The sequence below is a fragment of the Girardinichthys multiradiatus genome, chromosome 5, assembly GCF_021462225.1.
Source record: "Girardinichthys multiradiatus isolate DD_20200921_A chromosome 5, DD_fGirMul_XY1, whole genome shotgun sequence".
Taxonomy (NCBI): Eukaryota; Metazoa; Chordata; class Actinopteri; order Cyprinodontiformes; family Goodeidae; genus Girardinichthys; species Girardinichthys multiradiatus.
The window spans coordinates 41,247,287-41,254,600 of NC_061798.1; positions in this window are offsets into that span (position 1 = coordinate 41,247,287).

Genomic DNA, 7,314 nt, shown 5'->3' on the forward strand with positions numbered 1-7,314 from the left:
GCAGACTTACCTACTTTTGCCAATACAGTGTATAAATCAAACAAAAATAAAATAATTGATCTAAAAATAAGAGTAAAAAACTTTCAGAGCTTTCAGAGACATATGTTCAATGCCTAATTATTTTACTTTGTGGATAAAAGTTTGAAATCTAATCAAATGTTGTTTTTTGTTGGAAATACAGTAATCTTTACACATAACATTTAAAACACTGACATTTTTAAAACAAAATCACAAACAAAATATAATATAAACACTTGTTCAAACAAGAAATAGTAAAAATAGTTCTGTCGGGCTGCACCTGTAGGAATGTAAAACGAGAGATAAATGTTTTATCAATTATGAAAAAATTATATTTACTATTTTCCTGTCTTCTTAAAAACGTGGCTTCTTTAAGCCATTGAGATGGAAAGGCATGTCACAGATTTACACTTTCAGATTGCTTTTAATACAAAACCAAGTGTTGTTTGGCCTCCTTGACTTGTTCACTTTTTGTGTTCTAGTTAGGCAAAGTGCCATGCAGATGCTGAATAAGGCACACAACGGTACTGCACAGGTCAGGCACTGTTGAAGCCTAATAGTTCACAGAGTCACGGCAGGCAAAGCCTACTGAAAATTTTATAATGTGCCAAAACTAAAACTCACTTCAGCTGGAGAATATTCGACAAACGAAGCGGTGCAGAAGAGAGGGTCAAGTGGGACTGTAAGAGTGTGTGAGGCCGAGTGTGTAGGTGTGTGTGGAGTGAGGGAGAATAATGTAGAGGAGCTGACTGAGATTTCAGATTCTACTTGCTTCTGTTTGACTCCTTGGTATAAGCAGCTGACTTGTGCTTCATTTACAATTTTTGCCTTCCTTCCTATCTATATGTCTCTTACACAGCCAACAGCCTCTTCCTGTTTTTCCTCCTGTACATTTCTCCCCTTTTCCTACATCATTAGTCTCTTTGTGCTTCTCCTTGTTCTCTCCCAGGAGCTCAGAGGATTTAGGCCCTTCTCTCCTCCTAGTCTCACCTACATATTTTCATCCCATTTCCTCCTCTTCCTTTACTTCTCTCGTTTTTCCTCTCACTCCTGCTTAACCTGTTTCCAGAGCCCCCCTCCAAAAAAGCACACATGCACAGTAACTGTATTACACACTGTGCACAAGCACACAGAATCAAGCCCAAACCCATCTGCAGCCAGCAGCACAACATCAAATCCTTATGCTTGGGGAGGAGGGGGACCTTGCAATCATTCCTGTGCTTTTCTGCCCTTCCATTCATTTTTTTATCTCTTCCCCTCTTCAATCATTTTTTTTCCTCCATCCTTTTAAGGCATACCCAGCATCCCTCTGGTCAGTGTTGCTTTGGAGGATGCATCATTTGAGCCTTTTGCATGTAGTCCAAGTGTTGTCAGTCATTTGCCACAGAAATGCATGCAAGCAAACGTTGCAAAACTCCTTCATCTGCACACCTTCTAGAGGAGAATAAGCGCACACAGGTTGTAATTAGGTTGTAATAGTTGTGTGGCTCTTGATTGATTTGTGCTCAACACTGCTGCTGCCGCCTTGTGGCCATCGCCATGAGCTGCAGGCCACATCTCAGTTGATGACAATATACATTTGTTTTTTTGTTTTTTTGAGGAGAAGGAGTTGCATCACACACATCTCATCACACACACCACCTCTGCTTCCTTTCTCCATCTATACTACCAACACAACCCCTCCTCTATGGGTGGGTTAAACACTGCTGGAAGATACATAACGTGTTGCTATGGTGATCAGCTTGTGAGTTTCTTTTTTTTTGGTGGAAGACGGGGACATGATTGTGCACAGGGAGCTCTGAAGATCTGCTCTGTGTGTGTGTTTGAAAGAAAGCAGATGGGAGAGCTCTTTCTGAGGAGGAGAAACAGTCACAAAAACACATCAGACCTAAAAATAAGAGACAATCCCTCAGACCCTGTCTCTATGCATGCCACACACTGCTCACCTACTGTGGCATATGTGCACAAAACTAAGAGCCCCAAACCAGCAGCCTTCTCCTGGGAGTCTTTCGCCTCTCTTGCTCCTCTTCTCCTCCTTTCCAATTTCTGCCAGCACCTCTTCATCCCCCATCTCCACCCCTGATCTATGGCTGCTCTGTTTCTCTCTATTTCTCTCTCCAGGGACACATTATCAGGCGGCCTGATTGACACCTGCGTATGTGCATGGGCTAATGCGTTAATCTGCGTGTGAGTGCATAACCATGCTGTCCTCAATCAATTAGCACAAGCTGGTGAAGCAATTACCTTTGCCCATTGTGTTTACGCTGTTTTTGTGGATGCACATGCACACCGAAGATAAGTAGTGCATCACTGAACGGCAGCTGTCTAACATTGAAGACTCCCTGACGGTCAAGCCCACACAGACACCCAATTGCAATGATGGAAAGCACATTTGTGTGTGTGTGTGTGTGTGTGTGTGTGTGTGTGCGTGTGTGTGTGTGCGTGTGTGTGTGAGTGTGTGTTTGTGCATGTGTGTGTGTGTGTGTGTGTGTGTGTGTGTGTGTGTGTGTGTTTGTTCATGTAATGCTCTTTAGGACCTTTCCTGTTACAGTTACCTGCCTTCTCAAGACTAATATGGATTATGGGGACTGCACTAATGTGGTGGAACATCATTTTTGGGGTTAGAAGTTATGGCTAGGGTGAAGGTGAAATAAATTTAGGGTTGGTACTGTGCTGTGAAAATTGTGTTAACTACTTACAAATGTCGTCATTTTTTTTTTTCTCGCACCTTAATGTTCATCAAGCACAACGATCATCAAACTAATTTAAATATCAGACAAAGAAAACTTGAATTAATTTAAAAAGCAGTGTTTTAATGATTTTTTCTTTGGTTAGAGGGACAAACTCAGACCTGTAAAATAAAAATATCACAAACAGAACCTGTCTGACAACATGAATTTCCAAAAGCAACATGTGACATCTATCAGCCTGGAAATGGTTAAACAGCCATTGCTAATGCTGAGGACTTCAACTAACTACAGTAAGAGCCATTATCCACAAATGGAGAAAAGGTGGAACAGTGGTGAACCTTCCCAGGAGTGGTTGGCCTACCAAAAATCAGTGCAAGAGCTTCTCAGCAACTCATTCAGGAGGTCTGAAGCACTATAGGCATCACTGTCTCAGTGTAGAGACCTTAAACCTTCAGGACATTTTGTGTTCTGCCTCATCTGGTGTAAAACTGACAACATTTTAGAAAAAAATCTGAAATCCAGCAGTCAAGCATGGTAGTGGTAGTGTGATGTCCTGGAGTTGCTTTGCTACTTCAGTATGTGGCCAATTTGCTGTAATTGATGAATCCAGGAATTCTCATCTCTAGCAGAGAATCCTGAAGGAGAAGGTCTGGCTATCATTTCATGACCTTGGGCTCAACTGCTATTGTGTTTTGCACTAGGACAAGGATCCAAAACCCATATTGAATCCATGTCTAAGTAGCCCAAAAAATTAGACGTTTTTTAGTGACCAAGTCAAAGTATGGAATGAAATCATGTTAAGATGCTGTGTTATGATATTAAACAGATGGTTATTGTTCATTCATTAATATATCTTCTATACCACTTCTTCCATAGTGGGTCACGGAGGAGCTGGTGCTTATCTCCAACAGTCTACGGGTGAGAGGCAGGGTACATCCTGGACAGGTCGCCAATCCATCGCAGGGCAACACAGAGACATACAGGACAAACAACCATGCACACACTCATTCATACCTAAGGCCAATTTAGAAAGACCAATTTACCTAATAGTCATGGTTTTGGACTGTGGGAGGAACCTGGTGAGACCAAAATGAACTAAATTAAAATTGTTCAACAATTTTACAGTTTGTATTTGAATTAAATCAATTCTGCAAAGAGCGGCAATGTGTAGGAAGACTTGTTGTCAGTTATGGCAAATGCTTTAAAGCAGTTGTTGCAGCCATGGGCGGCACAAACCATTATCAAATTCATCATCATTTCTAAACTGCTTTTTGCATTTTCAGGTTATCTTTGATGTTAAAATTAGTTTGATCTAAAACATTTAAATGTGACTAAAAAGCAGAACAACTCTTCAAGTGGCAAATAATTCACATCACTGCATGTTTTGGTAGTTATTAGGGTCAGGCACAAAAAAGCTTGCTCAAATGAATGAAAGTAAATACAAGGTCCTAAAAAGAATAGAAATACAGGCTTGCGTGTTTGTTTGTAATGGTTCACAAACTGCACCACCAGCTCTCTCCCTCAGACCAGACGGCATCCTTGGAGACACCTATATGTGTGTGTGTTTCTGAGTGTGTGTGAATGCAGTCCAGATGGCCATCTTCGAGGGGTTTTCTGGAACATTCAGACACTTGTTGCTTCTCATCATGTCTCCTTCTTTCTTTCACTCTATCCCACATTCTCCCTCCCTCACACACACACATGCACATACAAACGCAGTGCTTCTTTTGAAGTGTGAAGCAGCTTGCAGTCATCTCTTTTCCTCTTCCATCGTTCCGTCAAATGGGAACCTTTAGAGCCTTCAAATAAATAATGAAACAGAAACAATCGTAAAGTGTTAGCAGCTGAAAGACAGAGCAAATACTCTTGTAAGATGTTGCTGCTCTTGATTCGACTCTGTGGTGATGGACTGGTAGAGGAGATCAAACTGTATCTTTTACTTGGATGAACCCAAAATTTGTGGAGTCAAGTGTGTCTGTTGACCTGAAAGCTCTTTGCTCTGACATTTCAAGCGTGTTACACCTGCTTCTTGACTGGGGTTCCTGCTGGTTGCTCTTTGTGATTTTGTGTCAGACCACAGTTAGTTTCCAAGAGTGGGGCTCTTTGGTCCCAGTGCATTGCTGGGACCAAAGTAAAACCTGCTATTAGATCAGACAGATTTGTTAGGAAATACCTACAAAGGCTGACTAAAAAATAGGAAACATTGTCTTTTTCTCTTATGGTTAGTAGTGGGGTAGTAGTGTCATTTTGTGCGCAAAGAAAAGTTATAGTGATTTTTCCTTTTCTTTCGGCTTTTCCCTTTCAGAGGTCGCCACAGTAAGTCATCTTTCTCCATTTAACCCTATCTTCTGCATCGTCTTCTCTCACACCCACTACTTTCATGCCCTCTTTCACTCCATAAATAAATCTCTTATTTGGTCTTCCACTAGGCCTCCTGCCTGGCAGCTCCAGCCTTAGCATCCTACTACTGGTGTGCTCAGTATCCCTTCTCTTTATATGTCCAAACATCTCAGTCTGGCTTCTCTGGCTTTATCTCCAACACATCTAACCTGAGCTGTCCCTCTGATGTACTCATTCCTGATCCTATCCATCCTTGTCACTCCCAAAGAGAACCTCAACATCTTCATCTCTGCTACCACTTCAGCTCTGCCTCCTGTGTCCTTCTACATGCCACTGTCTCTAAACCATACAACATCGCTGGTCTCACTGCTGTCTTGTACACAGTTCTCCCACTTAGAAATCATGGAGGGGTCTGAAGTTTTCATCTTAGGTGCATGTCCACAGTAAGAGACATAATACAAAAAAAAATCCGGAAATCACAATGTATGATATTTTAAAATAATTTATTTGTGTGTTTCTGCTGCATATAAGGATTTGAACACCTGCCAATCAGCAACAATTCTGGCCCTCGAAGACCTGTTAATCCGCCTCTAAAAAGTCCACCTCCACTCCACTTATTATTCTAAATTAGAAGCACCTGTTTGAGGTGGTTAGCTGCATAAGGACACCTGTCCACCCCACACAATCAGTAAGACTCTAAATGCTAACACGGCTAAGACCAAAGAGCTGTCCAAAGACACCAGAGACAAAATTGTAGACCTCCACAAGGCTGGAAAGGGCTACGGAGCAATTGCCAAGCAGCCTGGTGAAAAAAGATCAACTGTTGGAGCAATTATTAGAAAATGGAAGAAGCAAAACATGACTGTCAGTATCCCTCGGACTGGGGCTCCATGCAAGATCTCACCTCGTGGCGTATCAATGATCCTAAGAAAGGTGAGGAATCAACCCAGAACTACACGGGAAGAGTTGGTCAAAGACCTGAAGAGAGCTGGCACCACTGTTTCCAAGGTTACTGTGGGTAATACACTATAGTTTAAAGTCATGCATGGCACGGAATGTTCCCCTGCTTATATCAGCACACGTCCAGGCCCATCTTAAGTTTGCCCATGACCATTTGGATGATCCAGAGGAGTCATGGGAGAAAGTTCTGTGGTCAGATGAGACCAAAATAGAACTTTTTGGTCTTAATTCCACTTGTCGTGTTTGGAGGACGAAAAATGATGAGTACCATCCCAAAAACACCATCCCTACTGTGAAGCATGGGGGTGGAAGCATCATGCTTTGGGGTTGTTTTTCTGCACATGGGACAGGACGACTCCACTGTATTAAGGAGAGGATGTCCGGGGCCATGTATTGCGAGATTTTGGGGAACAACCTCCTTCCCTCAGCTAGAGCGTTGAAGATGGGTCGTGGCTGGGTCTTCCAACATGACAATGACTCGAAGCACACAGCCGGGATAACCAAGGAGGGTCTCCATAAGAAGCATATCAAGGTTCTGGAGTGGCCTAGCCAGTCTCCAGACCTAAACCATATAGAAAATCTTAGGAGGGAGTTCAAACTCTGTGTTTCTCAGCAACAGCCCAGAAGCCTGGCTGATCTGGAGAAGATCTGTGTGGAGGAACGGGCCAAAATTCCTGCTGCAGTGCAAACCTGGTGAAAAACTACAGGAAACGTTTGACCTCTGTAATTGCAAACAAAGGCTACTGTACCAAATATTAACATTGATTTTCACAGGTGATCAAATATTTGCAGCAGTACCGCAGAAATAAACTATTTTAAAAAATCAAACATTGTGATTTTGGGATGCCTATAGTGCTTCAGACCTCCTGAATGAGTTGCTGACAAGCTCTTGCAGTGATTTTTGGTAGGCCGACCACTCCTGGGAAGGTTCATTGGGATTTTTTTTTTTAGATTATGTCTCTCACAGTGGACATGCACCTAAGATGAAAATTTCAGACCCCTCCATGATTTCTAAGTGGGAAAACTTGCAATGTCACAGGGTGTTCAAATACATATTTTCCTCGCTGTATATGTATTATGTGTTGCTCGAGCTAACCTTTATTCCTCTCCTTTCCAGGGCAAACCTCCATCTCTGTAGGTTGTCTTCCACCAGTTATGTACTCTCACTACAGATCACTGCAAACATCATAAGTCATGGAGAATTCTGTCTAAGCTCATCTATCAACCTGTCCATCACCACAACAAACAAGAAGGGGCATAGCGCTCATCCTTGATGCAGTCCCACTTCCACGTTGAAATGATTTAT